We start from the raw sequence: 27,321 nt of genomic DNA, 5'->3' as shown, positions 1-27,321 counted from the left end.
AATAAAAGATAACTCATGCAGGCAACTCAGAGACCTGCATAATTTTCTCCAAGAAGGTTAAAATGCATGATAAGTGCCTAATTCATAGGGAAGCGCTTTTGGGTCATATATTTCAATAGCAGACAGGATGAGATCAAGGTTCAGGAAATATACAGGTTTGCAATTTCATCTTTCCTGCATGAAGCCTTCAAATGGATGTCAGAAATCTTCAGTGCAATTCACCCGAAAAGCAGAAAATACCTTGGAGAGGTGGAATTTTAGACCTTCAGCACCTAGCAAAAAGAATGTATATCAAAATCAGAAACTTTACCTCTCATTCTTGGGAGCACTGACTGCATTTTCCCAGCTGCATCTGAGTTGGTAAACAAGTGCTAAGCACAGCTGTGCTCCAATCTCCATAACAGCAGCAAATAAAAGCAGTAAAAAATGTAACCATCAGACTGGCTTGCTTTCAGAGCCTCCACCATTCCTCTAATTCTCCTAATTGCCAGATGCAACTATTTCGTTTTACATCCCAAAACGACCTTGATTTTATTTTTCTAGAAAAATAGCAAAGGACAAAATGTGTTTCTGTGGCTCAATCCATTTTGACCATCTCATTTGCTTTAAACTTTGCTGTCTATGGCAAATGCAGCCTGTAGCATTATTGGCTGAATCTTCTTGGATTCCACACCATGAAACTATAATAGTGTGTTTAGAAATGACTCTTACCTCCTTAGTACTCTTCATTTCAACAGGCATTCTGCAGGCATTTTGAGGGCAGGGGTGAGATGGGGACTGTGGGGAGAGAAAACAAAGAAAGGAAGTGCAAGGGCTGTAATTGTACAAAACACCAGCTTTAGACAACCAGGACTCACGAGACAGGCATTGGTACACAGATCCACTTACAGTGCTGCCTTTAAAACAGCAGATCTTAAAATTATCAGAAATTTCTAACACAAAAAGAACAAACAACACTAGTTTGCTAGTTGGGAATTTTTAGATACCTTTCAGTTGCTTTGATAAAGCCAAACCCTGAAGTGCAGTTCATGTCTTGGCATCACTTCCTCCCTTATGCAATTGAATGGTTTTCCCAAATTTAATAAAAAAAAAAAAAAGAAAATTCTTAAGACTTGAACCAAACCTAGAGAACATAATTGGTTTTGGCTAGGTTACAACTGCCCTCCCTACCAAGCAAGCAGACAGCAGCCAGGACTCTGTGTGAGGCAGTCTAAGGTTTCCAGACTGGCATTAGGATGTGGGAAGTCCCCAGGCGCAGCCAAGCCTCTGCTGCAGGCTGGGACTCTTCAGGGGTGGTGTAGGGCACACAGAGGAAATAAGGGGCTTTGTGTGGTCCACCTTATCACCTGTAAAAGACAAAAAGAATTTTTCTGCCACTTTTTGTCAATGTTGTTCAAAATTATTTTCGTCTTATAAATGGTTTTAATCTTGCCTGGCAGCTAACTTTGCCTATATCCACACAGAGCCAGCCACTAACTGGTTTTGCTCCTATTCTAAGCTGGAGTAAGCTACAACAGAGCAGGATTTTAGGCAGCTTTACCTCTACCCCTGGGCAGTTGCCTAGACTACAACAGACAGACTAGGTTTGGCCAGGTTGGTTCCTATGAGGGATAGGCACAATGAAATCTCTTCTATCCCTTTGGGTGCTTCTTTCCCCAGCAGCACAGTTCCCTCCCTAAAAACAAGCCCTTTCTCTTAGCCCACTGCCATGTCATGTGTGAAGAGCCAGGTTTTCTTTGTTATAGTCTCACTTTCCCGTTTCTTTCCCTTTCAACCCAGTTTCTTCTTCCTGTTATGAGGGAGACTAAGTTTCTGTGCCCAATTTTACAAGCTGTATTTTTCTAAAAGATGATGGAGTATTTCATCCATAGGCAGTGATGCGCATTTAAGTCAGTTCCAGGGTCCTCCAGATTTCTAGAGCTAGCTAATGCATTTCTGCATTAGCTTTTCTGAGCTCTCAAGGATTTACAACAAAACTTAGAAACATTATCAGATTTGATAGATGAGCAGTGTGATGACTGGCTCTTGCAAATGAGGAATGGGTATTATGTGTGTTAAAAGTTGTTTTGTTAAGGTTTAAAGTTCTTTTGATGTGTGACTCTGTTGCTGTATGGGGGTGATCCAGGCTGGTTTTGGACCCCTTTTTGTTCTCTCTTTAATCCTCTCCTCTCCCCTCTGTAGGCTGGGTTGTCACAGACATGAGGAAGGGCTGTACCTGTGCTCCTTGCATGAGGCAGCCAGGAATGGGGGAAGCTTGGCACGACAACACCAGACCTCCAATCAAGTTGGTCTCCACCAATGAATGGCAAAGAAGAGTCAACTGGCAGACTTCGGGAAGGGCCAGGGATATATATATAAGGAAAATGTTGGAATATGTACGACAGCTTATGGAAATGTATTTGGCTGAAGCAACACCAGGGGTATAAAAGGCAGAGCTGCCGTTTTGTGGATGAGCCTCTGGTGGCTGGCCAAGCTCTCAGCACTGCCCCTTTTGCTCTGTGCATTTTTTATCAGTTCTCAGTAAAACTTTTAACACTCATGCCCACTTAGGGTCTGAGTCATTTATAACATCAGAGCAAATCCTGCATTTAAATGCCAGGGAGTAAGCCAAAATAGACCCACAAGCATTAGTTTTAAACCCTCAATTGACATGTTTAAAGTCAGTATTTAAGGTGCTGTTTGGCCACAGGAGATATAGTAAAAATAGTGTTTCTGACAGAGAAAACAAAACCTTTCAAGTTGATCTCTTAGCCACACTCACTAATTGCAATAATTTAGCCCAGGGAATATGTGATGATACTTTTACATCAGAGCTTTCGAGGGTATTTTTAAAAGAGGAAGCATGTGGTGGAGGTATATCAGGCAATTTGACATTGTAATATTGTATGATCTCCACCAACCAGATTCTGCAGCCAACAGCAGGAAGCAGGGCATCAGCTGGCAGCTCTAAATTCATATTCCAAAGGCTGAGGTACATTTTACCAGCCATATGTGGCCTGCTCTCAAAGGGACAGAAGGCACACAGGAGTGCTTTGAATTCTAATGAGTGCATTGGCTTGTCAGTGCCCTCTGCATTGGCACCATGATTCCTTTCACACTCAAAGTTATTTACCTTGAAAATACAGCTAAGGATCTGTGCTATGTCATCACTGTTCAACCAAGGTGCAGTGCTCTCTGATATCCCAACCATATCCCTGCAACTCCTTTTTCTTCTCCTCTGAGAAGGCAGCTTTTTCTTGGAATTAAGAATCTAATGAGGCTGAAGAAAGATCCTCTTTGCTAAAAATAGAGTTAGAGAAGTGCCAGATAATATTTCTCTAGTTTCTGAGAAATGCTACACAGCACTTACCAGAGGCCAAGTAATAACTTACTTGGTTTCTCCATCTTCTCACTGACCAATCTCTGGACTCATGTAAGATTTCCCACTCTGATCATTTCCTCTGAAAGGTCTCCAGGAAATTGTTACTGCTCCTGAAAAAATACTCTTCATATTCCAAACAGGAAGAGGATGACAAGAGAGGAGCTTCACTACAAGCAGAATAATTACATTAGAATTACCGTGGTGCAACTGAAGAGAGTATTTGGCTCTAAGTCTTTGGTTTCAGGCTGTAAGTCCAAATGTCTTTCTGCAAACAGCAGTAACGCTACTTTCCAGCAAATTAGGCAACATTCCAGGGGGATACTTAGGTTTACTGGAAATGATCTTTTAATTCTTTGTAAATGAAGGACTAAAAATTATGGTCATGTCAAGAAGGTCTGGGGTGCACTTCAGAATGTAGATCAATAGCCAGAAAAATTCAAAATAGACTCCCAGCTAAGTGTCAGTGCAGATTTTCCTCATAAAATGAGTAAAGTGCTGTTCTATTGGCAACCTCATTATTCACTACTTAGCAGATGCAGTAATAACTTTAGGCAAATGTGAATATTGAACCTGAAAGGTCTCAGTACTGTAAGCAGGAAACAAGCAGAAATGACAGTTGTGTTATGTCTTAGTCCCTCAGAGGGCCAACAGAGCAGAAAACAGGAACTCAGAGTTTGAGCAAATTGTCCTTCTAGGGCAGAACTGAGAGTAGAGGGTGGAAAGTGAAGCAGAAAAACCCTGTGGAGTACTTTCCTTGTTTACTGTGTCTTTCTTTCCTGAAGAGAGCAGGAGCCCTGTGAGTGTGACACATTTCTAGTAGCGTGCAGGGCTGGATGGGTCACACAGACTCCTACATCCCCGCTATACCACTGGTGAGGAAAAACATGAACCATGGCTTCCTCCATAGGAATGGCAAGCTGAGCAAGGAGAATGGTCTGGGGAGCACCCATGGGAAGTCTGCATGAAAGCTACAGATTGGACTTCATCAGCCAATGGCCTCTTTTTTTATTTAACAGCCTGAATTGGCAACCTAGACAGAGCTTGGTTATTCCAAGAGACAGTGGTTCTGACAGGTCAGAGCAAGTTCAAAGCTTCCCAAAAGAACAGAACAGATTATTTTGCTGGCCCAAAACCCCTCTGAGCAGCAAAGCCTCACTGCTGTGATAAAGCAGGTTTGGGGTGTCAATCAGACAAGGCCAATGGAACAGAAATGGTCAGTAAGGATTAACAGGAAATGGAAAATGAAAAGGATTCATTTGGGACAAACTTGAGCACTGTGAACAGAAGAGTCAACCTCTAAGTTTTCAAACAAGAGCTATGTCATCAGCAAGTTTTTGTAGTTTGTAGAAGGCTTTAAATGACTTTAAACTGTTTCTCCTGAAGCTCCATCTCTTTGCTCTTCAACAGCTCTGTGAGGAACAGCTGCTCCTCTGCCAGCAATGCCCTGAGTGGAGCTGGGGCTTGCTTTATAAGCTGAGAAAAAAGTGGGGCTAGGAGGAAGGTGTCTGCCCATTTCCCAAAGTACCCTCTCCCTCAGCTGGGGCAATGTCTGGATTGTGCTTATCCCAATCTCCTTTAGCACAGGAGACAACCTCCCATGACCCTACACTGCCAGCTTCTGTGCTACTACGTTAAACTATTAAAGTGGTAAATTACTCAGTCTGATAACCTGTACCCAAAAGTGGAAGCCTCTCTGCTGTGTTTTAACCAAGGAAAACATTTCTCTGGAAAATGAGAAAGTAACCATTTTTAAGATGAGATGAAAGAGGGAGCCAGGGTTTGGGGTTTTTTGCAGAAATTGGCTCTAGAGGTTAAATATAAAAATGTCCTATTGCATTGTGGATATGGATATAAGAGGGGAATGTAAGTGGCCTTCCCTGATGAGACCAATTTGCATAGACAGTAAGTCAGAAAAAGAAGAGAGAATCAGAATTCTGTCCATTTTCTTTACTATTTATCCTCTCTGGAGGTAGGAAAGACCTTTTCTTTTAGAAGCAGGCAAATCTATGGACAACTATTGGAATTTGATGTCATCAGACCAGGAAAAGTAAGAAAAGCAATATTTTCTGTGGCCCTCTTAATACACTGTCATTTCACCATAAAGTAAATCTTATTCACTTAGCAACTCTATTTTAACTTCAGTGCTGTAAGCAAAGGTAAACATGAAGAAGTACTTCTAGAACTAAGTGATGGATGGAAAGGCTTAAGAAGACTATTTATTGTAAACATATGTTGAAAAATCTATCAGCCAGTGTTTATAAGCAGTTTTTTCAGCTTCTGCCTGGTAAATTTTTTTTCACAAGATTAAATATTCATCTTCAAAGACAGTGGGTCTTAAGCAATAGCTAAAGTCTGTGAACAAAAGCCAATTGCCAGCTTCAGAACACAGGTGTAAAAGAAGTGAAATTTCTCTGACTTAAAACAAAGACTAGCACCCTGGTCATTCAACTAAGACCTCTGCCACAAACCTTCTTACCAGATCAGAAAAACCTGAGGCAGTGGGTCCAAACATTTTAAATAATTGTACTCTAATTGCCAAGACGTTGAGGAAATTTTCCTTACCAGTGCAATTTAACACACCCCCAGACTTGGAGGAGAGTGACACTCTATAAGAGCGTCAGCTAACACCTCCCTAGTCCACTGTGCCTGAGACAGGTTAAGATGTCGTTGTGCCTATAGAAAAACATTGAACACTAAGGAATGTAGTGGCTAAACAGTCTGTATAAGTATCACAGACTAAATTCTGACTTAATCCAACATAAGCTGTGAGAAAGTTACCAGCCCTTCATAAAAATAAAATCCTGTAACAGTAAAAAACAACTTGTTTCCGTAAGAAAGAATTCTACAGATTAGGACTGTTTCTCACACCTTTATCAGCTACAGCCAGCCATCAAGTAAGAGTAAACACAATATCTCAAAACAAAGTCCTTCTTGCAGATACACACCTTGAGTGAACTGACCAATCATTACAGAGTAACAGCGTATTACTGACAAATTAAAGATAAACACAAGATGTTTGTGAAACTCTATAAAAAGGGATGTGTAAAATTAACCTATAGCTTTTGCCACTCCATAAAAAGAGCATGTTTCATCCCTCTAAAACGAGATCAGCAGCCACAAAGGAATACATAAGCAAAACTTAACTGAGCAATTCCTTTAATCTTCTGGTAAATCAAAACTGAATTTCCAGTTATACAGCCCAGCCTGCCCAGTTGCCTGAAGTTTCATGGGATTCTTTCATAAGAACAGTTTATTTCCCTCTAATCATTTGGTGTGAATAAAATAGACACGTAACATTAACTGACTAGTGAGATAAAAATCTCAATGCCACAACTCAAACCTTTTGTATTTTGAGCCTAGGGGAAAAAAGTGAACAAATAATTTCCATTAATGTAGGCAGAAAGACCTGTCACAACCACCAGCACTGATTCCCAAAAGCAACATCTCTCTGCCAAACACTTACATATTCTCAGACCAACAAGCAAATGACAGGGAAAACTGAAGCAGCTGAAGGCTACTCTGAAATCTGTTTGATTCTGCTTTGTTTGCAAGCAGAAACCCTTGCTGCATTATGGCACAGAACTGTCCTCCAAAATGTTAGATGAGGTTGTCATTCCCCAATAGACTGAGGGAAGCTGCTCTGGGAGAGGCTGCATTTTAATGGCATCTGATTTACTGTCATAAGGAAAATGTGTTGCAGATCTTGGCTTCAGTTCAATTTAAAACTGGAAACACCAGAGCTACAGCTAATTTAGCCGAGGGAAAGCTAGACTAAACTCTACTTTCTAAAAGAAGTTACTTGTATGATGTGTGAGGGGGAACCTTGCTGTTTGCTTCAACCATACTGAGCAGAGGGTTTAAAAAATAAAGAAAATCTTGCACAGGGGGGAACTCTTCCCAGGCTCCAGCTCCCTTTGGATTGCCTCTCCTTGCATGTAAATTTTAAGCGCTGGTTGAAGGTCTTGGCATGGAAAAACTGAATGGGACAGGTTTTGTGGTGTCCTGAAAACCACAGTGCACATCACCACTGCTTCATGTATGTCATTTCCTTTGCACATCAGTTACTGTACAGCTCTGCTAAAAATAAAAAAAAAATAATAAATTAAAAAAAATTTAAAAACAAGCATCTCACTACTTCAGTAGATCTCTGATCACTTGTTTACAACCATTTTTTGTGTCTTTCTTAAATGCACAAGCAAAATATACCATCAGTAGGAACTGGGCAGCTTTTTGTGCTGAGCAGGGAAACACTTGGCATTTCGCAGTGTTTCCCTGCTCACTAACGCTTGCCTGCCCTGCCTCCCCGTGGTTACCGCTGTCCCTGGCATATCACACCGTGTCCTCACAGCTTACAGGAATCCTCCCCTTGCAAGGACTGCCTGAGCAACACGGTCTTTGGACTTGTTCAAGCCTGAAAATATTTTGGAATAAGACAAAGGATGCTGTGGAGGTCAGGAGCATCATCAGTGGCAAAAAAAAAAAAAAAAAAAAAAGCAGTTCAGTAATGCTGGAGTTTCCCTAATGCCTCTCTGGTTATGAAGATATATTAAAAAATAGCACATAAAGTTAGAAGGATTGCAGTGTAAGTTAGCTGAATTCTGAGCTTGACTAACTGAATTACATTTATTCTAAATTTACATATTAATCTTTCAAAGCGAGGCTTTTCAAAGGAAGCGTTTATAAATCTTTTGGCTACAATTTGATTAAACTTCTCTTTTTCCAGCCTAAAGCCTTTTTTTTTTTTCTTTCTTTTTTAACACTGATGTAATATGCATGTTTTCCTTCTAGGATAGGTTAAAGGGTGTTTGTTATTAGCCTTTCCCTTTGATTTACAACAAAGAAGAACAAATTACTGGGAATACTGAAGCACTTTGGACACTTTGGAACAATTTTCAGTATTATATATAAACACCCACAATTGATTGCAGAAAACAATCAATATCCATTGTATTTATAACATTTTCAAAACTCATTATTTCTCCTGACCCTTGAAACATAGCTCACAAATGGTGATGATCTAAGGAGATGAATTTTCAGTGTTTAAATACCATGGATGGCTTTTAGTATATTTAACAGGTCTTGCAAGGGCTGAGCTCAGTCTCCACCGCACCACTAGAGGGCAAAGTGTTCTCACAGAACTGCTTAAAAATAGAGAAAAAAAACGTACTCAAGATGTTAATTTTGAAAGTACGCAAAGTGTCCTGAAAACAAGAGGATTACAAAAAAGTAAATGTATCTTTGAAAACCGTGTGTCTTCTTGAGCCAGCAGTGTACCCAGGTGGCCAAGAAGGACAATGGCACCTGGCCTGGATCAGGAATGGTGTGGCCAGCAGGAGCAGGGAGGTCACTCTGCTCCTGGACTGGGCACTGGTGAGGCCACACCACACCTGGACTGCTGTGTCCAGCTCTGGCCCCTCAGTTTAAGGTGGACATTGAGTGCTGTGTCCAGCTCTGGCCCCTCAGTTTGGGGTGGACATTGAGTGCTGTGTCCAGCTCTGGCCCCTCAGTTTAAGGTGGACATTGAGATGCTTGAGCATGTCCAGAGGAGGCAACGAGGCTGGTGAGGGGCTGGGAACACAAACCCTGTGAGGAACAACTGAGGGAGCTGGGGTTGTTGAGCCTGGAGGAAAGGAGACTCAGGGGAACCTTATCATTCTCCACAACTCCCTGAACGGTGGCTGTGGTCAGCTGGGGGTTGGTCTCTTTATCCAGCAGCAACTGACAGAACAAGAGGACACAGTCTCAAGCTGTGCCAAGGGAAATACAGGCTGGATATTAGGAAAAAGTTTTTTACAGAAAGGGTGATAAAATACTGGAATTGTCTGCCTGGGGAGGTGGTGGAGTCACCACCCCTGGATGTGTTTAAATAAAGATTGGATGCAGCACTCAGTGCCATGGATTAGTTGAGGTGTTAGGGGTGGGCTGGACTCTGATCTTGAAGGTCTCTTCTAACCCAGTGATTCTGTGATTCTTTAGCCTGAGATCCTCTGTCTGCATTTTTCAGTTATTCTAGAGTTATCAAACGAGAATAAAATTCTTCTATTACTACAAATTAATAACAATGTCCTGTGAGATGCATGTCTGTCTCAACTTCAGGAAAATAGCTTTAGTACACTATATTTTGTCCTTCACTAATGAATTAATGTTCAAAACATCAATAGACCATTAATAAACAGAGCTTCTACATATGATTGCTATCTGTTAATGCAGAGTCTAAATCAGATCAGCACAGATGTAAGGATTTTTTTTTCACCCATTATTAAGTATTTGCTTAAGGGCCACAATAAATGAAGAAAGGTTTTTTCCCTCCCTCCACATTCACACATATACAGACCACAAACATTTGGACAACCTGACTTTGCCCTTTCTCTCAGCACCACAGTCTGAGAAGGGCTGTCCTCACTTACAGAGACCAACTGCCTTCACTGCTATTCGTATTAATGTGTGGCATTTTGGTAGCATCAAAAAATTAAATGTAAATTCACCTACATTTTCACCTCAAAGAGTTCTCCCCAGATGAGGAAAATCCAATAAATACTTATGGATGCAAGTAGTGAGAAATCAGTGATAATTGGTAACTCAATGCATACCATCTGAAAATTTTTCCTCCAGTGTTACCTCAAAATTTATCATGATTTTAAGGTTCAAGTCCTCCTTGGATAATTTTTTCATTCATTTTCTGTAACCAACATAAAAACAATACAGACATTTTAGTCATTAGTCTGAATTTCCTTTCTTACACTTTTACTTTCTCTGTGTCCATACATGAAGTTCTACAGAGACTTTGGACATGTAAAAGTAAATCCAGAGCTGCCCATTAAGGGCAATCTTTCACCTTTCTCCATCCTAAGTACTGGGGGAAAAAGAAAGACAGAAGGAAAAATTCTAACATAAATAAAGGTTTTGCATATGAAAAAGTGATAGAAGAATCCTTCTCAAAGGAAAGTGGCCTGGAACTGATGCAAATGCTCCCTCACTACTTCAGCACACAGTCAACTCGTGTAAAAGAGTGAGCTCAAACAATCAGTTGGAGTGAAATTTTGGATGCAACAGTATAGGGAGGAGGACTAGATTGAGACAAAGTCCTGTTTAATCCAACTTTTAAAGTTTTCCATTTAAATTGGTTCCTGTAGTAATGGTAAAGGAAAAACAAACTACAACTGATGTGTTTAACAACATGTATGTATCTGATGTGTTTAATCGCAAGATATATGTTAGTCCCACAAAAGGGTCAAAGAGTTTTCAGAAATTGCAAAACAACAGGCCCTGAACTGATAAGAAAAAAATGGGATTTCTTTCTCTTTACAAAGCAATGTTCCCAGAATAATTCCCCTACCAGTGCTTTTGTGAGTGGTGTTCTGAGAAAACTGGTCTGAACTGGCTCTCAGTCATTCACATGTCCTACTTTGAGCTTCTCTGGCCATGAGATTGAGTGCATCTTTTAATTAAACACTGGTTTCAATTATTCACCAGCAGATTTCTCAGGAACTGCTGGTACTAAGCTCCTTTCTACTGTATTACTCATACCTAGATCAGAGAGATAATTGATGCCCAGCTCCATCAAGACAGGCTGTGCAAACAGGGATGACTTGCACTTTTAGTGGTTCTTCACACTAGCAGTGCTGGATGCTGCTTCAGCTCCACAGAACAGCCATGAACCTAGGTGTGCTCTGTATGTGGGATTCTTTCACCAAAATAAAAAATCTCATCTTCCAGACTCCTCATGAGACAGACTGCCCTGCTGGGAAATAGTGCAATACAGAATGGATCTCATGAAGAACCAACCAGTCACTCCAAGTACAGCAAAAATGCAGCTGCTACTTCACCTCCTCCTGCAATTACTGAAGAAAGGCCCTACAACACCTGATGCATAACTGCTGCCTAATTCAATCTGAGGAAACCTTTAGGTGCTTTTCCACTTCTTATATCTGAATCAGAGGAAACAAAGCTGTGTAAACATCTGTTTTTCTAGGACTCTGATATCTGAGTGAATATAAAGAGAAAACATTTTGAAAAGTATAATTTTGCTGCTGGAGACATCCTTACTTTACCCATATCTTAAGCACAGCATGCAGTTATGGTCCCTGCATCCTAAAGACACCCAATAATTAACAGAAAGTAAATATAAGGGAAACTGAACAGATCAGAAGGATGTGTGGCAATGTTTCCTAGGTGTGCATAATTCCTAGAGCTACAATGATCATGTACAGTTTTTTACAACCTGTGCCATTGTCCTCTGTTCTTTAACATAGCAGGGAGGATTGTTGGCTGTCTTACCTGATAAAAGGAAAGTGTTTCCACAGGCATAAGACTGACCTTAACTTTGCTGACTCCTTCCCTTTCTCTGTCCTATTTATGTACTTTCCCCAGCGTAGTGTATCTACAAGCACAGTGCCTGACAGCCTGTGATTGATTCAAACAGGTGTGGCTGCTTCATGAAAATTAGATTTTATTAGCTTAAATCAGTTTAAAAGAACAGGTTCTAAGGAGGAAATAATATTAAAGGGATTTTTTTTAGTAAAGGGATTTTTTTCCCCAAAACAACAGTGTCTCTTTCATTTGTTTTCAAATAAATTATACTCTAATATTAATTACTCAGGCAAAAAAAATATAGAAGAATAAAACCGGTTGAGCTGAAAACCACTCCCATGGAAGCCTTACTGAGTGCCATTGATTTGATTTTGAACAGGCTTGCTCTCACTTTCTCTAGAACATGCATTCTACATGTTTATTTGAAGAAATCTGACTCTGCTTTTTAAAGCTGGGTATAGGAAATGAAAAATTCTTCCACAAAGTGGATTCTTTACAGAGAAGTGAGATCCAGCTCCAAGACTTTCTCAATGCCTTGTACCCACAGCACTAGCATTTTCTGTCTGTTTCACACAACACCTAAGTGTGTGGCTTTGCACAGAGCTGGCATGAACCCTTACCTGATGAATGTTCTTCACAGAAAGGAATTGTTCTGCTAAATTTACAACTTTTCTTAAAGACACTTCCATTTTACTTTTAGGAAAAAAGGTACAGGAAAGTCTGAGAAGGTCTGATTGCTTCTGAAGGTCACGTAACTGATTTTCTTGATTTAAAGAGGTGCCTGCAGTAAATTAAAATATATGTAAGGTTTTAGGGTCTGTATTAAGGAAGAAGGAAAACAAAATACTGGGAAGTTGCCAAGTGAATCATCCAGGGACTCTGCAGCCAGGACAGAATTTACAAACACTAAAGGAAATTCTGCTGTCCCTTCAGCAACAGCTCAGCTGCAAGAAGAGAAGTATGAAACCCAACTACCCTGAGCTTGCAGGGCCCATGATATCAGTCATATACTGCCTTTTAGAACATCTATCCTCCTAACTGGATTTATTTCAGTGACTAAGTTTTCAAGCCCCCCTTCAACAGTACCCAAATTAATATGCAGAACTGTGAATTATGGGAATAGGCCAAATCCAGCACTGTGAACTCAGCATAGCTTCCCGAGTTAGCAGAGACCTGCAACAGCCGAGAATGCAGCTCACTAACCATTCTTCATTTACTTATGTTATAAAACAGGTAAGACACCCTCAGCACTTGGGAATGCTGGAAATCTGCAACAGAAGTTAAGAAGAATTGGGTTTACACACACAACTTGTTTGCTTCAAAGCCCAGATCTTGGTAGTTGTTTTCATTCATACTATTTATGCCACTGTCCTTATTCTGGAAGGATGCCTGCTGATCAGAGCAAATGCAAAGAGGACCTGTCCTCAAGCATTTTCTGATTTCTAGCAGAACAGAGGAGGGGACTAGAGTTAAAAAAACCCCCAAAACTCTTAAAAATGAAACTGAAATAATACCACCTTCCCATACCTACATTCTATGAAGGATTGCTTTCTTTCCCAATCTGCTGGCCAGGTAATGCCATCACAGCAGCACATTTTTGTACCCGAAGTACCTTTGTGATATAAATAAAATTAGGTGTCAGTGAAAAAGCAGAACTGATGTTAACAAAGCTATTTCAGCATGCCTTGGGGATCAGTGAAGTGTGGGTCTATTTTGGTAACACTGAAGTAGACCCACACTTGCTGTTGTGGTCAGCAAACAGCACCAGCAAATACATCGCCTGCACTCATTAACAGCACCAACCTGCTCCCCCCAGGACTGAAGGGGGAGAGCACAAACTGCTCATCTTTCAATGGCCAAAGTCACCCTTTTTCCTCACCTCACTCTTAACTCAGTCCAAGAACTGGGCAAGTTGGGCAGAGTTTTTGAAAAGCAGTTGCATCTGCCTTAGTTTGTGTATCTCTGGTTTAAAACCTGCAGCAACACCATCTTATAAATGCTGGTATTACTCTGATTGAAAGCAAAACCACATGAATTTTTTGCTTTAGGTTTTTAGGCATTTGAAGGCTTGTGCTGCAAGGCATGTTTTGAGTCAGAAGTTGGTCTCTTTTTTTCTTGCTAAAAGATAAGTTTCTCTCATTCCAGCCACTGCTAAATCTATTTGATATTTGGACTCTATGTGGCATCTGGTTATTCTGGTACTAAGTTTACACTGAGTCAAAATCTCCAGAAACTTCTAAGCAGCCATTGTTTGATAAATGACATCTTTGATCCAGATTTGTTTATAACTCACACAACAGGGTTTATATAATTTGTTACTAATATTAGAAATTAACTGTGGGTTTATTAGAGAAAAAAAACTGTTTTCATCTTTACATAAAAAATACTCAGACTAACAGAGGCTGTCTACTTCTTCGAACTTCTTGTAGAAATAGCTCTGAGTGATGATTGTGATTATACAAATTCCACTTCATGTATGCTCTTATCAAAGCCCTGTGAAGTCAGAAGACGCAAGCCTGTTGACTACAAAGACTCCAGGTGAACTTCAGAGAGCACAGTTTTGCAGCCCTTTCAAAGAGGCTTTTTCAGAAGCAAAGCTGGCATATAGAGGAAACTACTGTTTCCACAGCATCTAAATGTACATTATGTCTCAAATGTCTTAAAATATGCTGTCAAATAACTCTGGCTTGTGCACATATCTAGCCATCGGTAGAAACAAGCAGCAACTTTCCAAGGGTCACACTTGCTAGACCCTCAAGATCAGATCTGCTTAGTAGTGGTAGTAGTAGCAATACTGTAATAGGAGTAATTTGATTTTTTTTTAATGCATATTTATTAGCCAGAAGGTACTGTCACAATGCTTTTGTAGCTATCTGCTCAATATGTGCCTTACACACCGATCTCAGGGGTCTCAGAGTTTCTGTTTTACTCACACCAGTGCTGAGGAGCCTTGCAATATAACATTTTGTGCTTCCACACTGTCTTCCCCAGCATTGCTGATAACATCCCAACTGGCTGGTTTTCATAAAAGGATTTTAAAGAATTTATACAACACATAATTGCATTACTGTTTTTAAAAAGGCTGCAGTTTTCAGCTCCGCCCTGCTGGAAGGCAACATGAAACACTAATAAAGCACATGCTTGGCTGCTTTTGGTCAAATACATACTTGCTACAACAAATAAGTTTTAGGCCCTTTCTACCATAGCTTGGGCCGGCTTCCAGCTGAAGCAGGGTTCGAAGTGGGTTGATAAACACAGCTCAAAGCTTGGCACAGAAGAACCCAAAAGTAAGATGGAAGGCAGACAAACAGTTGAAGGGTGGGAGGAAAGTACATTAGGATTTATTAACATCAGCAAAAGACAGTATGTCAGTATCTTTGTGCTGGCTGGCAGTTAAGAGTTCAGGATTGACTGCCATATTCAATTCGTAGTGCTGTAGATTCGTTTGCTTTGATGAAAAGCTACAAGTAATTTGAAAACTACCTGAAAAACACTCTTTCCAGTACAAGATCTGCTTTGCCTTATCATGAGTTGTCAACACAACAATTCTCTTCAGAGCTATTGCAGATCAGACAGAAGCGGAGCATAAAGGCCAAATCCAAATCCTTCTATATATGAAAAGGAGGGGAAGACTACAGCATGCCTTTAACATTATTTCTGGCCTAAACCAGGACTTCTGAATTCCCATTTTGCAATTTTTTGAAAAATTGCTTTTTTTCCAATAATATCTGTGTTTTTTCTAGATAAGCTCTAAGAAATATCTATCTCCTGTTGAGAAACATTTCCATCTAACTTCAGAGTGAAATACAAGCTTTACACAAACAGGCAATGTAACTCCTAAGGGAACTCACCACACCACAGGGCAATCAAATCCAATCAATCGTAATCTTAACTTCATCCAAATCAGACTGAGAACACTTAGTCCTTCACTTCTGATTTTTCCAGGCAACCCATACAACCACTCTTTCTCTCTGCTTCTCTACTCTCAGCAGTGATATTTTCAGCCAAGCTTTTCCCAATGCAGATGAAAGCAGTGAGCTTGTTTTGCACTGCTACCAAGGATCTTCCTCTCAAGGATATCAGCAGCTGTTAGTGTGAGCAAATCCAAAGTTCAAACAACTGTCTCCATAGCATTACTGTTCTCCATAAAGCTCTCTTTGATCTTGAAATCAAACAAATTAATCAAAACAAGGTCTCTAGCTACTTTTTACATTGAAGAGCTCTCAGTTTTCTGAGTTTTACTTAGTCTCAGGATTTTCAGCTAAAGAAAACACTTTGATATATAATCTCATATTGGTCATGGCTCCATAAAACAAGTTTTGTTTATATTAAAAATTGAAAGTCCACTCACTGCTTTCCATCAAAAAATATTTTCTCTCTTGAAAAGCAAACAATGCAAAAGTAATTTACCAACCAAAAAAAAAAAAAAAAAAAAAAAACCCTTCAATGAAAGTGAAAATACTCAATGCTAGTAAAAACCCAGCATCTTGGGCTTTAAGCTGACTTCCTGTCCATTCACTACTTGACATTTTCTTTTTTCCTGTTTGAATTACAGAGGTTTTAACCAGATCCTACCCAGCTTAAGCCAGCCTGGCCTCTTCATCATGGCATGCTATGGCAGTCCTGTCACTTTAGAAATTACTACAGTCTATAAAGCTTTGGGGTTCTCAGCAGAACAAGTACTAGCAGGGAAAACTGCCTTATAGAGAAGTGCTGCAGCACAGACTGTAGTAACAAATGCACTGTGACTCAAGGCAATGACTGCATGGATAGGAGAGAGAAAGCAGCAAGAGCAAGGTGAAAATCTGGAACAAATCAATGTTTTATCAATGTCCTGCTGAAAAACCTACCAAGTTTGGTACCTTGTTTCTCTGAATGCATGGCTGAGCCTAAAGTCCAGGAGAGCAGATCAGTGACTGTTCACATGTTGCAATGCACTTCCTTGAGGAAGGAACTGACTGGTGAGTGTGAGGACAGTCTCCAAGCACTCACCTGTCCTACACTCACTTCCAGCCCAAACACTCCCCATGCACAACAGCTGCTGAGCCACAGCATGGCCACAGTCAGCAGCCAAATAGGAGAACAGAAGGATAGGGAGGGAAAAGGTTTTAGCTCATCTGTCCTGTCTTCTTGGAAGTGCAAACTGGTTCTCTGTCTTTAACAGGGTTTTAAAAATTTCTCAGAAAAGCAGAAACTCATCACTGAACCCAGTCCTTATGGGTTTTGCTGATAACAAAAATAGTTTCTCACATTCTTTAAAGCATATCTCAACATAACTAATGGTACAGCACTAATCCTCCTCTCCCTCAGCATTCATACCCGCCAGAGATCTACCACCAGTATATTTATACTCAGTACTACACTACAGCTTAGTCGAAGTCAGACTTTGCTCTTTAGAACTCCTTACTAACCTGTGAGAATTATAATAAGAATATTTGCTTTTAGACTTAAATTTCAAAATATCAGACTGGCAGTTTTAATAATACCATTACAGATGGTTAATTCTTTGTTCTGGTAGGTTTACTATAGCAGAAGTTCAGGCATACTGGATGCAAATGCATGCCTGCAAAATAAAATTTATCATAACCCAGTTGCAAAGCTAGTTTTGGATATTTTGATGAAAATTTGGAGACATACCTTTAATGCTGGTCATTAAATTACTGTGAAGCTCTGTAAGTGCCCACAATATGACCCATTCAAAATGCAAGTTTTATAAGATTTCATGAGAAGAGCATCAAGCAGTGGAGGAAGGTAGAAACAGGCTGCCTTTGCTCTGAACCTTCAGGAATAACTCACCAAGCCTTCCCCTAAAGCATCTGCACAGTTACTGCTTTGGGGTCACCAGATGTGCTTGAATGACTTCCTTAAAGCTTGCTAGTAGGAATGTTTCAAAAAGGAAAATGGGGAAAAAATATTATGCATTGAGCTATTCTCTTCCAATATAGCCACACACAGATGCTGCTTTTGCAATACACTTCCACTGCAGGCATTAGCCCATGTAAGTTAATACTACAATAAAAACATGCGCTCATGCAGTTAAGGAACTTCATCACTTACTGCAGTTTTCTCTGTGGCCTGGATTGTGGCTAGCAAAGAGTTAAAACAAGGATCACAGACAGAGCTCCAGGCAGTAGAAAGCCAGTCTGCACTGCTAATCCATCTGAGGATTCTGAAGGAACTGTTCCATCTTCTGCTCTAATATGTTAAAAGATGGATGTGTCAGACGTGAAACATAATCTGTGCTCTTGCTGTAGGCAAATCTGCTTGCAGGGCTCTTGCAGAAATGTTGTTACAATGGATCTGCATTTGCTCTAAAACTTTCCTACAACACTGACCAGGCACAGAGAAAAGCAGCTCTCTTGCTTTGCATACTTGTCATAAGAATGGAGAAAGGAACATTCAGGGAGAGAAGAAGCATCAATGCAGAGACAAGAAGGCTTCAATTGGCTCAGCACTTACAGAAATGGGGCCTGTCCCTGCTCTTGTCAGAAGGCTGGAACAGGAGCTCCTGCCAAGCTCCGTGCAATCAGTAAGTTTCCACTCTCTAGCTGCATGAGCACACATTTTTGTCTCCAGGAGGAATGTGAGATCATCATGTGAATAGTGGTGCAGAGTCCAAAGGGCTTCAAGGAGGACAGCCACAGATACTGATGAAAACAGTGTATCTAGAGAATTTGGAAACATACCTAGTAGGAAAAGGACTTCACTTATTATGATAAATACAAGAAAGGGAACAACAATTGCTTACAGCAACAACTACAACAGATTCAGTTCCAGGTCATGGAAGCACTTAGCACTGAACCACTTTTCTGAATCCAACTAGTTTTATCTGAAAATAAATGCCAAGAAAAGAGGATAAGCAATATGTCAGGTCTGATCTTAGTTGTCCCACTAATTCACCCTGAGTTCTCTGTAAATTTAGAACCTCCTACAAGCAAACCTCCTCTTTCCTCTCTTATAACATTTAGTAACTTTGCCCCTCTGTATGGAAATCTGGAAGTTCACTGGTTACACTCCCTGCACCTAAACCTCATTGTCACACTCTCTCTTTTTTGTTTTGTTGTTTGGGGATGTTGGGGTTTTTGTTTGGTTTTGTTATAGGAAATTATTACAGCAACCACTGCAGTCTTTCTGGAAAGGAGCTGTAGCTCTTTAATATCCTGCACTGTGGTTCCTGTAGGAGCAAGAAGCTTTCAACAATACCAGACAAAGTCTTGCCCAGCAGAATTAGTCTTGTAGTAGATGGCTCAGCTGAACTGCCCTATGGCATGTAAGTATTTCACATACTTTGCTAGATGTGTATTTCATATACCAATGCCAAATGCATTTTTAGATGATAATTTAGTAATTCCAAAAGTTACCACTCACTTCCTTCTGAAGTTCACCTTAAATATTGGATATCATCAGCACTATCATTCCAACCTGCTTGTCTGGAGCACTTCTAGTGAGAAGTAACATTTACCTCTAGAGGCATTCCCTGATGCCCACAAGAAACACTACCACAGCGTTGTAAAAAGGCAATTTTGGCCTTGTTTCCTGAACACCTCTCAATAAAAGAAGATGAGCAAGCAGGCAGTCTGGTGGTGATTTGAAAACCTTCAGGGCTTCTTTCAGTTCTGGGACATGCCCTAGTTATCTCCAATTAAAATCTGAAGAGCTACCTCACATGGGAGGTGATAGTGCACATATGGGAAACTGTGGGTGCCAACAAAGTGAGAAGCCTGGCTCTGCAGAGGCACTATATGCAGGAGCACATCACGCTGCTGTCACTGGTTTTCTGCTGGCACTGTCTGCACACCCCCAGAAGGACAGAGTCAGACAGACTGACAGTCAGTCAGTCTTTGCTTGTCAAAGCAAAGAGCTAATTTCTCCCACTTGGCCCTACAAAGTTTGATCATTTAGTTCTGTCAAATAGTTCTAGTGAAGCATTCAAAGTACTGCAGATGACTTATGTCCAGTTTGTTTGACTTCAACTACATCCTTAAGTGCAATTAAAAACACCTCTGACAATGTGGCAAATCTATTGAAATGCATTTAGGCTGAAATATATTGCTCAATATTTTGAAGATTTGAAGATGTTTCTCAGTCTGCATTTTGTAGCTCCAGTTGCTCTGCCTTTCCCATTCTTCTGGGCAGGCTGCAGGCAGTGGGACATGCTGCTACTGCAGCAGCAATTCAGCTCAAGTACCAGAAAGGCCAAATGGGAACAAATATTTCAGCTACTACTGTCACCACAGAACCACAGCAGGAACAAAGAGGAAGCCAAAAGGGTAGAAAGCACAAACAGAGAGAGGTGTCAAAATATCAGGTGCTCAGTCTCCAATTTTTCTGTTACAGGCTGGAGTAAAGGGAATCAAATCTTTTGGGTTCCTTTCTACCAGCTCCTCCTGAAGCAGGCAGAACTTCACATATCCAGAGAACACATGACTATTTATTATTAGGCAATTTAGACAGCGCTCAACACATCCTAATCAGAAATCAAGTGAGCTAATCTAGCACAGGGGTGATGCAGCACTGTATCTGGTCTCTTATTCTCAGAAGTACTTAATAAAGCATGTTCCAGGATATAGGGAAAATGCTACAACCTACCTGGCTGGTTCTCCAGGACAACCTGCAATGGAAGGAAGGACCCCTGCATGTTCCAAATTGTGTGACACACCAGTGTGTGATGTCACACAGCAGAACATGTATTCTTGTGTCTGCTCATCAGTGTTGTTTCCAGTCGGGCCATGGATGGAGGAACATGCACAGCCAAACTGGGACACCTCTACCTAACTCATCTTCTGGAATTGTGACTCCACTTCTCAGCAGTGGCTCACTAATAGGCTGGATATGCTAATGTTTACAGCCCACCCCAAACCACTTATAACTTGGTAAAGTTGAATTAACTCTTAAATTGTTTTTTTGAACTTGTTTTACAATACATGCAGAATCCCTCAGCCTATAGGATTCCTACTGTCTGAATTATTTTGTTGATAGCAGTAATATCTGTCCCATACAAACCAGCCGTCACCAAGACTATGGGACCAACATTTTAGCAGTGTCATTTATCTGCAGCTCTTCAGCTTGAATTGAAGGTTTGTTTAGTATTTCTAAAAGCTGACTTCTCCTCAAGGAAATATATATGATACATAACAAAAAAAATAGAAACAAATTATGAGTGATATGCATGTGGTTTGTTCTAGGATGAACTAGGAAAAATATACATCTGTCCTCAAATGTTATATCTTTTTAAAAGCCACTTTGGAAGTGACTGAGTAGCCTAGGAATGGAAACTTTACAATTATGACTACCAACATTTGGTTTCACAAACTTAACTGTTTTCTCCCTCATCTGAAATTCTCTGTGCTTGCTTTAATCCCAGCAGTGACTTTTTTTCTCTTACATACAAAAGGAAGAAAGACTGTTATGGTACATCAAAATGACTGTAGCAAGGAAAGAAAATTTGTTAGGAAGATCCAGGTATCTGTCTGCAAATTACCTTTAGTGCATTTACTAAGCCCTCAACAGCTCTTAGCTGTGTGTACTCCAGGGGCTCTGTTCTCCCCAGCATGGTTCTCATTTTATGTTCACGTAAAAGACTTAATAAGGCTAAAATGCAAAGAAGTCTTTTTAGTTCCATTGTCTCTAAAAAGAGAAGATTAAAGGAGGAAGTTATAACAGAGAATAACAATCTGAATACTTTAAAAAAAAAAGTCTCCTTTTTCTCACACCAGAAGACAGCACGCATTTTACACATGCTGGCTCTGAGATGTCATGTGCTCCAGCTCTCCTGGGTGATACTGGCACTCCCCGATCTGTTTCCAGTCCAAGGATTCTGCCACCTGGAATCAAAGCACTGCTGAATGAACTTCCTTCCCTCTACCTGATGCTGCAGCAAGCAAGCAGGAACCTGGCTGATGTCTGCTCCCTGCTTTGCTGCAGATGTGCAGCATCATAGAAGCTCTTATTTTGCATAGTTTTTTAGTGCTGCAGCACATGAGAGAGAAAAACACAGCATCTCTCTTCACACTAAGCTTTTCTGGGTGGTGGTAGTGGCAAGGCGCCGTTGGGGAAATGGGAAGACAGTAGCATGACCATTTCAAGTTTGGGAAAGAGACCACAAACACAAGTCATGCAAGGTTCTTGAGTTCAGGATGGAATAATCTTCAAGTACTACTTCTCTAATTACTCCTTTATAGACTCCAATGCAACAAGATTCTTTTATAGTAAGTAAGTTAACGCAAAAACAACCAATCAAGTGAATTTATCTACAAATCCAGACATCTTTGTGCAAATAACATTTGATATCTTTCACTCAGCCTTATTCCTGACTGTAATTCTGTACACAAACCTCTCTCTTGGGCGTGGAAATATATGTGGCTCCATCCACCTCACAGCTAACTCTGCCTCCTTGCAAAATTATTGTGCAGTATCCAGTAAGAATGTAAGAAATCACCATTAACTAGTAGAGTGTGTTGCCTTCTGGCTCACTTTTCTAATAAGGTTCCTGTAAATCATCTAAACTGCAGCCAGCTGAACATATCTGTTGTTGATAAGAACACAGCCTCGTAAAGAGGTACATCTCTCCTCTGCAAGCCCAAGACTACCAGCTCTTGGAGTCAGAACAAGCTACTTCCTAGTTTAGAGGACAAACTCCCTGCCAAAGCAGTTCTCAACAGATGTTCTGATTCGGCGCTTTGTTTTCCTGTTAAACAAGCCTCAGCAATAGCACCTCTAACTACTGGAGATATCATTGCTTGGGAGCCAAAACATCCACACAACAAAAACAGAGATAAAACCATGGTATTTATCAAGTCTATTAGATTACAAGACAGTAGAGGAAAAGAGAGCATTTGCATGAAACAGCCCAAATAATAAAGGTCAATGGATAAATAGTGTAGTCTCAACCACCATAGAAAAGATCATTGTTGACAAAGACATTTAGGAAATAGCACACTTAGGTTCTGTTAGAGCCTGGAAGTGACACATCAAAGTTGTTCATTTTTATCCAAATTCAAGTATTTCTTTCACAGATATCAAACATCACAACGAGCTTTCATTTTGAGTGTTGAAATCATGCTAAAATAACTGAAAAATAACACTGGAAAATTAATGAGGTTGAAAAAAAAACAAACCCCTGTTTTCTGTAAAAGATGTTTGGACATTGATATATCCACTCAAAATCTACACTCTGTGTTCTATGAAAGGAGTTTGAGCACTGAAGTTTTCACCAGCCATGTCTGAATTATATTGCTTATAAACACAACCATTTGGCTGCTTCCTTTAAAGCTAAATTCACACTCCCATTTAAGAAAGGGAAACATTATTGCACTGGAAGAACCCTGCTGTTTATCCTGCTTTTAATTGATGTCTCCGTTATCTGACCTCTCAAAAAGGCTACAAAAGCAAACACCACAGTACACATCTGACTCGCCTGCCCAGGCTGATTTATTGATTGCAGTTGAAGATTAGCCAACACTGAAGTGTAAGCAATTGCATTCTGTGTGAATTAGGTTCCACGAAGAGTCTGAGGAGCTGGAAATGTCACATTGTTTGAGGATGGCTCAGTTTTATTCCAGCTGAAGTATTTCCTTCACACACACACACCTGTGCATCACCTCCCATCCAGTGAGAGAAGTCACTTGGCTCAAGACTTTTAAAGCCAATTAAGTTGAGCCTTTAAGAGACTGCAATCCCAAATTCCAGCTACTGAAGTTCTTGGAAACTGTAGTCAAAATAGGGGATATGCTTATCTGACCTGGTAGAACACAAGCCTGTCTTTTGATCACCAAATAATTTTGGTTTGGGGGGTTTTGCAGACTGCTGCCTAATTGCATATCATTAACATCATGGTAAATGCTCCTTTCCAGCATTACACACCAGTAGTGTTTAAAAATAAATAAGCAACATGCAACTCCAGCTGTAATATTCTTTCTTCTAAAGCACTGACAAAAAATGATGAAAATGTTGGAGCTATATTTCTAAGTATTCTATCTATTTCTTTCCAGAACTAGGCTGTGATGAAAGAAACTTCCACAACAACCCATTGAGATATAACAAGCAAAAAACCCCTATGTTTCTGAAATGGTATCAGCAGCTGGCAGTGCTGGCAAGTTTTTCATGCATAAAAATTTCAGGATATATTTGCCATCTGATTTTAATTACAGTTCTTCCAGTTAGAAAATATTGCTAATAACTACAAGCAAGAAGTGCAGAAGAGAACAATTTTCAATATATCCTCACACCTTCAGTCTTTTCTGTGACAAAGTGGTTGGGAAAAAATGTATATTGGACTTGGTCTAGGATGGAATTCCTAAAGGCAACTCAGAGAATTAGAAAACAAAAATCCCATCTGTTCATAGTAAATGTAAGTTAAGTGACATTGAAAGTCTCACCTCTATCACTTAACAAATGTTCAGATCTCAGGATTCCCACCTCACCTCCCCAATAATTTAAATGTATCCCTGCAATAGGTTCCAGTAACTCTCACACATAATATGGAATTACAGGTCTCTGTAAATACCATGGTACCTTTTTCTTGTGATGCTCACCATTGTATTTTGAACTACTTTTCACACCTGTATTTCAAAGGTGGTTTGAGCACACTTTTAATGAGGGTTCCATCAGTAGCTTTTTTATAAGTGTCAGCCTGATAATTATAGGGAAGGTGAATTATAACCTAGAGGCCTTGTTTTGGTGTTTTTAAATAAACAATAGGAAGGCAATGCTCTTACTGTGATAAATCCTCAGTCCTTTTCAAGCTCTGAGAATAACCTGTTCTTAAGCTTATGTTTACCAGAAGGACACAGCAGACATAACCTTAGCTCCAACTCACCATTAGCTTACTTTTCTGGAATTAATTGTTGCAGAATGGCAAGTAATTTGCCTTCAAATGCTACAAATTCAGATTTTTAAGAAGAAAGCCAACTACTCAAGTACTGTCATTCAGTGCTTGCTCCTTCCAAAAAAATAAGATAATAATAAAAACAGACCAGAGGTTAAAGCCTTTCAAAGAGACATTCTAACTCTACCCCCATCCCAGAAATGGAGGATCTGCATATAAACTTGACAATTCCTTGAATGAGTGCCTCCCTCTTCTATCCTCCCTTAGATATCAGAATTGTTCATATCCATTTCTGAGGATTATTTCAACATCCAGAATGATGACTTTCATTATTTGAGTGTTCTTATCTTGACACCACAAAAATCAATAGAATACTGTGAAGATGAACAGCCAAGTTCCCCTCAGACTCTCCTCCATGAAAAAATATGGTCAAATATCTCAGAATTTCAACATTGTGCCCCATTCTGGCTAAAACACAGTGACAGGCAAAGAATCAAACTTCCACTAATCTGAACTCAGGACTTGTAAAACACAAAAAACAGAGTCAGTACTGTACTACACAGCTGGATTCAGGAACACTGAATTCTGTTTGGAGACACTTTAAGCACATATGTATTGCATAATCTCACACAGACTTGGCTTTGTGAACACATAGACTTCTGCTTGGCACACATGGCAAACTAAAATCAAGATAAGATTCAGATATAACTGGAAGAAAGAATAGAGTATATTCATAGCCAGAAATTCTTGTATTTTGAGAGATGGAAACTGAAAAGATCCTTTTTAAAAAGAGAGACAGAAAATTTCATAGCATGATTGAAAACAGAGGGCTTGAAATCTAGGTCACTATTGACATTTGGTTATGCAGAACTTCTATTTCATTTATGGGGATAAATACATCATGTTTTATCATGAAAAGATAATAAATTCAATTTCCTCATCACTTCATGCTCTTGCTATATTATGTGAGCTTTTATGAGATGCTTACAGCTCTGTAACTGAATTTCCCACAGTCTGTACTGTAAACATCATGTTTTTTACATTCATTCTGATAAGAGTCAACTGATGGACTTCTAGCCTGGCCAGTGGTATGGAGAGGTGGTAACCTTGTTCTCCAATCCCTGGTCATTCCTCAAAACCTGTAAAAGCGAGGTCTTTGTAAACAATAAAGTTCTTCTTCAGCCTTCTTGGAGTCAGAGTATGTATCATTTTCTCTTTATGTCCTCTAGTGATATTCACACCATAGGAAAAAATTATAGTTCTTCCCACCACAGTGACTAACAACTTAACTCCAAATCCAGTCAAAATTTGAGAGATTAGTTTGTCAAAGCCACCACCATCAAATCTCACTCATTTCACATCATAAAAAACATTGCTCTTTCCACAAGACTGATGAGATCAAAATCATCCAAGTTGCAATTTCATCAAGGCTAAGGCACATACAGCATGTTATGAATAAAACTACTTGAGGTTCATTGTGTCTAAACTTACAAAAAATGCACAGAAGATTTTGGAGAGTATTTTCAAAGAACCGGGGAAAAATAATTCACTGTATGTGATTAGAGAACAGGTTAAAAAATAAGTGAGCTTATGCTTCACAGGGAAGGAAATTACAGCACTGAGAAATGAAGAGTTACCAGGGCTTTATATCTGAGACTGTGATGTATCCCCAGAACTTACATGAGCCTGCTTGGGCTAAATTCCAGAACAAATGGGGATTTCAGCTGTTTGACCTGATGCCCTGTCCCAGAGCTGTTATTTGCTCATTATAATCCTGTCAATTTGTTTTAAAGGTCAAGTAAATCCTTGTAAGGATCCTTGAAAATAAAGTGTGTGTGCTGGCTTGAAGGCAAAACCAGCAAGAGACTCCAAGTGAGAAAAAACAACTTAATAGGAGAGGGGAGAAAAAAGGTAAAAATAAAATAAAACACATGCAATAGTACAAAACATCACTGACGGAGTCAGAATACAACCTGAAACTGTGGTGGTAGCAGTCCAGAAGAAGTGGTCTTGTTGAAGCAGTGTTTCCACAGAAAGGTCTGGTAGCTCTTGTCCTCTGGGAATCCAGTGGATAAGGCTGCCTGTGCTGTCCCAGATGCCAGATTATATCCAGGTGGGAATGCTTGGCTCCTCCCCCTGGGCGGAGCATCTCACAATGGGTTGATATCATTTTATCAGTCTTGCAATGGGTCCTTGATTGCCCATTAAACAGAGAGGAGGGAGTTACCTATGAGTCATGCAGCAGGGCATTGATGGGCCATTAACAGAAGATAGCCTGGAGGGAGGGGCCAAGGGAAACAGTGCACAACCTAGTTGCAACAGCTCATGTAGATGGTGATAGAATGCACACTTTGGGCACATCTTACATTGTAACCTAGGACAGTGTGCCACAAAGTCTCGAATAAAATAGAGCAATTTGTAAGTGTTCCTTTTTGTTTCATTAAACATCTTTTACGCTGGCATTGCTTACACTGTAAGTAGGTTCTTTACATTTCTTCAAGTGCCTTTTCTAGGCAAAGGAATCACTTCCACAGGCTGTTCAGGGGCAGAAAATCAATCACAATCTGGCCCTTTTAAATAAACAAACCCAGATAAACTTTGTTCCTTCACCATTTCTGTAAGTAAATGAGACTGTCAGAAGAATCTAGAACATGATAAAACATTTCCATAGCCTACAGAAAACACTGAAACTTCATACAGTGGAAATAAAATTTGAAATATTTGCCCCATTAGGATAAACAATCTGTTAATACTCAACAGTCTCCCTTTGTAGCTGATGTAACAGTTTTCCTTCTAGTTATGGTTTCTACACTTCAAAATTGAG

General features: G+C 40.0%; 1 long non-coding RNA gene across 1 annotated transcript; it reads right to left on the bottom strand.

Moving 5' to 3' along the window:
• Window positions 1-26,557, bottom strand: LOC120757377 (uncharacterized). Its single transcript, XR_005702483.2, has 5 exons — window positions 26,471-26,557; window positions 3,372-3,528; window positions 1,171-1,346; window positions 712-777; window positions 1-272 (listed from the first exon to the last, which is right to left on the bottom strand). It is a non-coding gene; the product is annotated as an uncharacterized LOC120757377 (long non-coding RNA).
• Window positions 26,558-27,321: the final 764 nt, after the last annotated feature.

The sequence above is a fragment of the Hirundo rustica genome, chromosome 10 (genome assembly GCF_015227805.2).
Source record: "Hirundo rustica isolate bHirRus1 chromosome 10, bHirRus1.pri.v3, whole genome shotgun sequence".
NCBI classification, from domain to species: Eukaryota; Metazoa; Chordata; class Aves; order Passeriformes; family Hirundinidae; genus Hirundo; species Hirundo rustica.
Note: the sequence above shows the minus strand (reverse complement) of the source record. Positions and strands in the feature narration are given on the sequence as shown.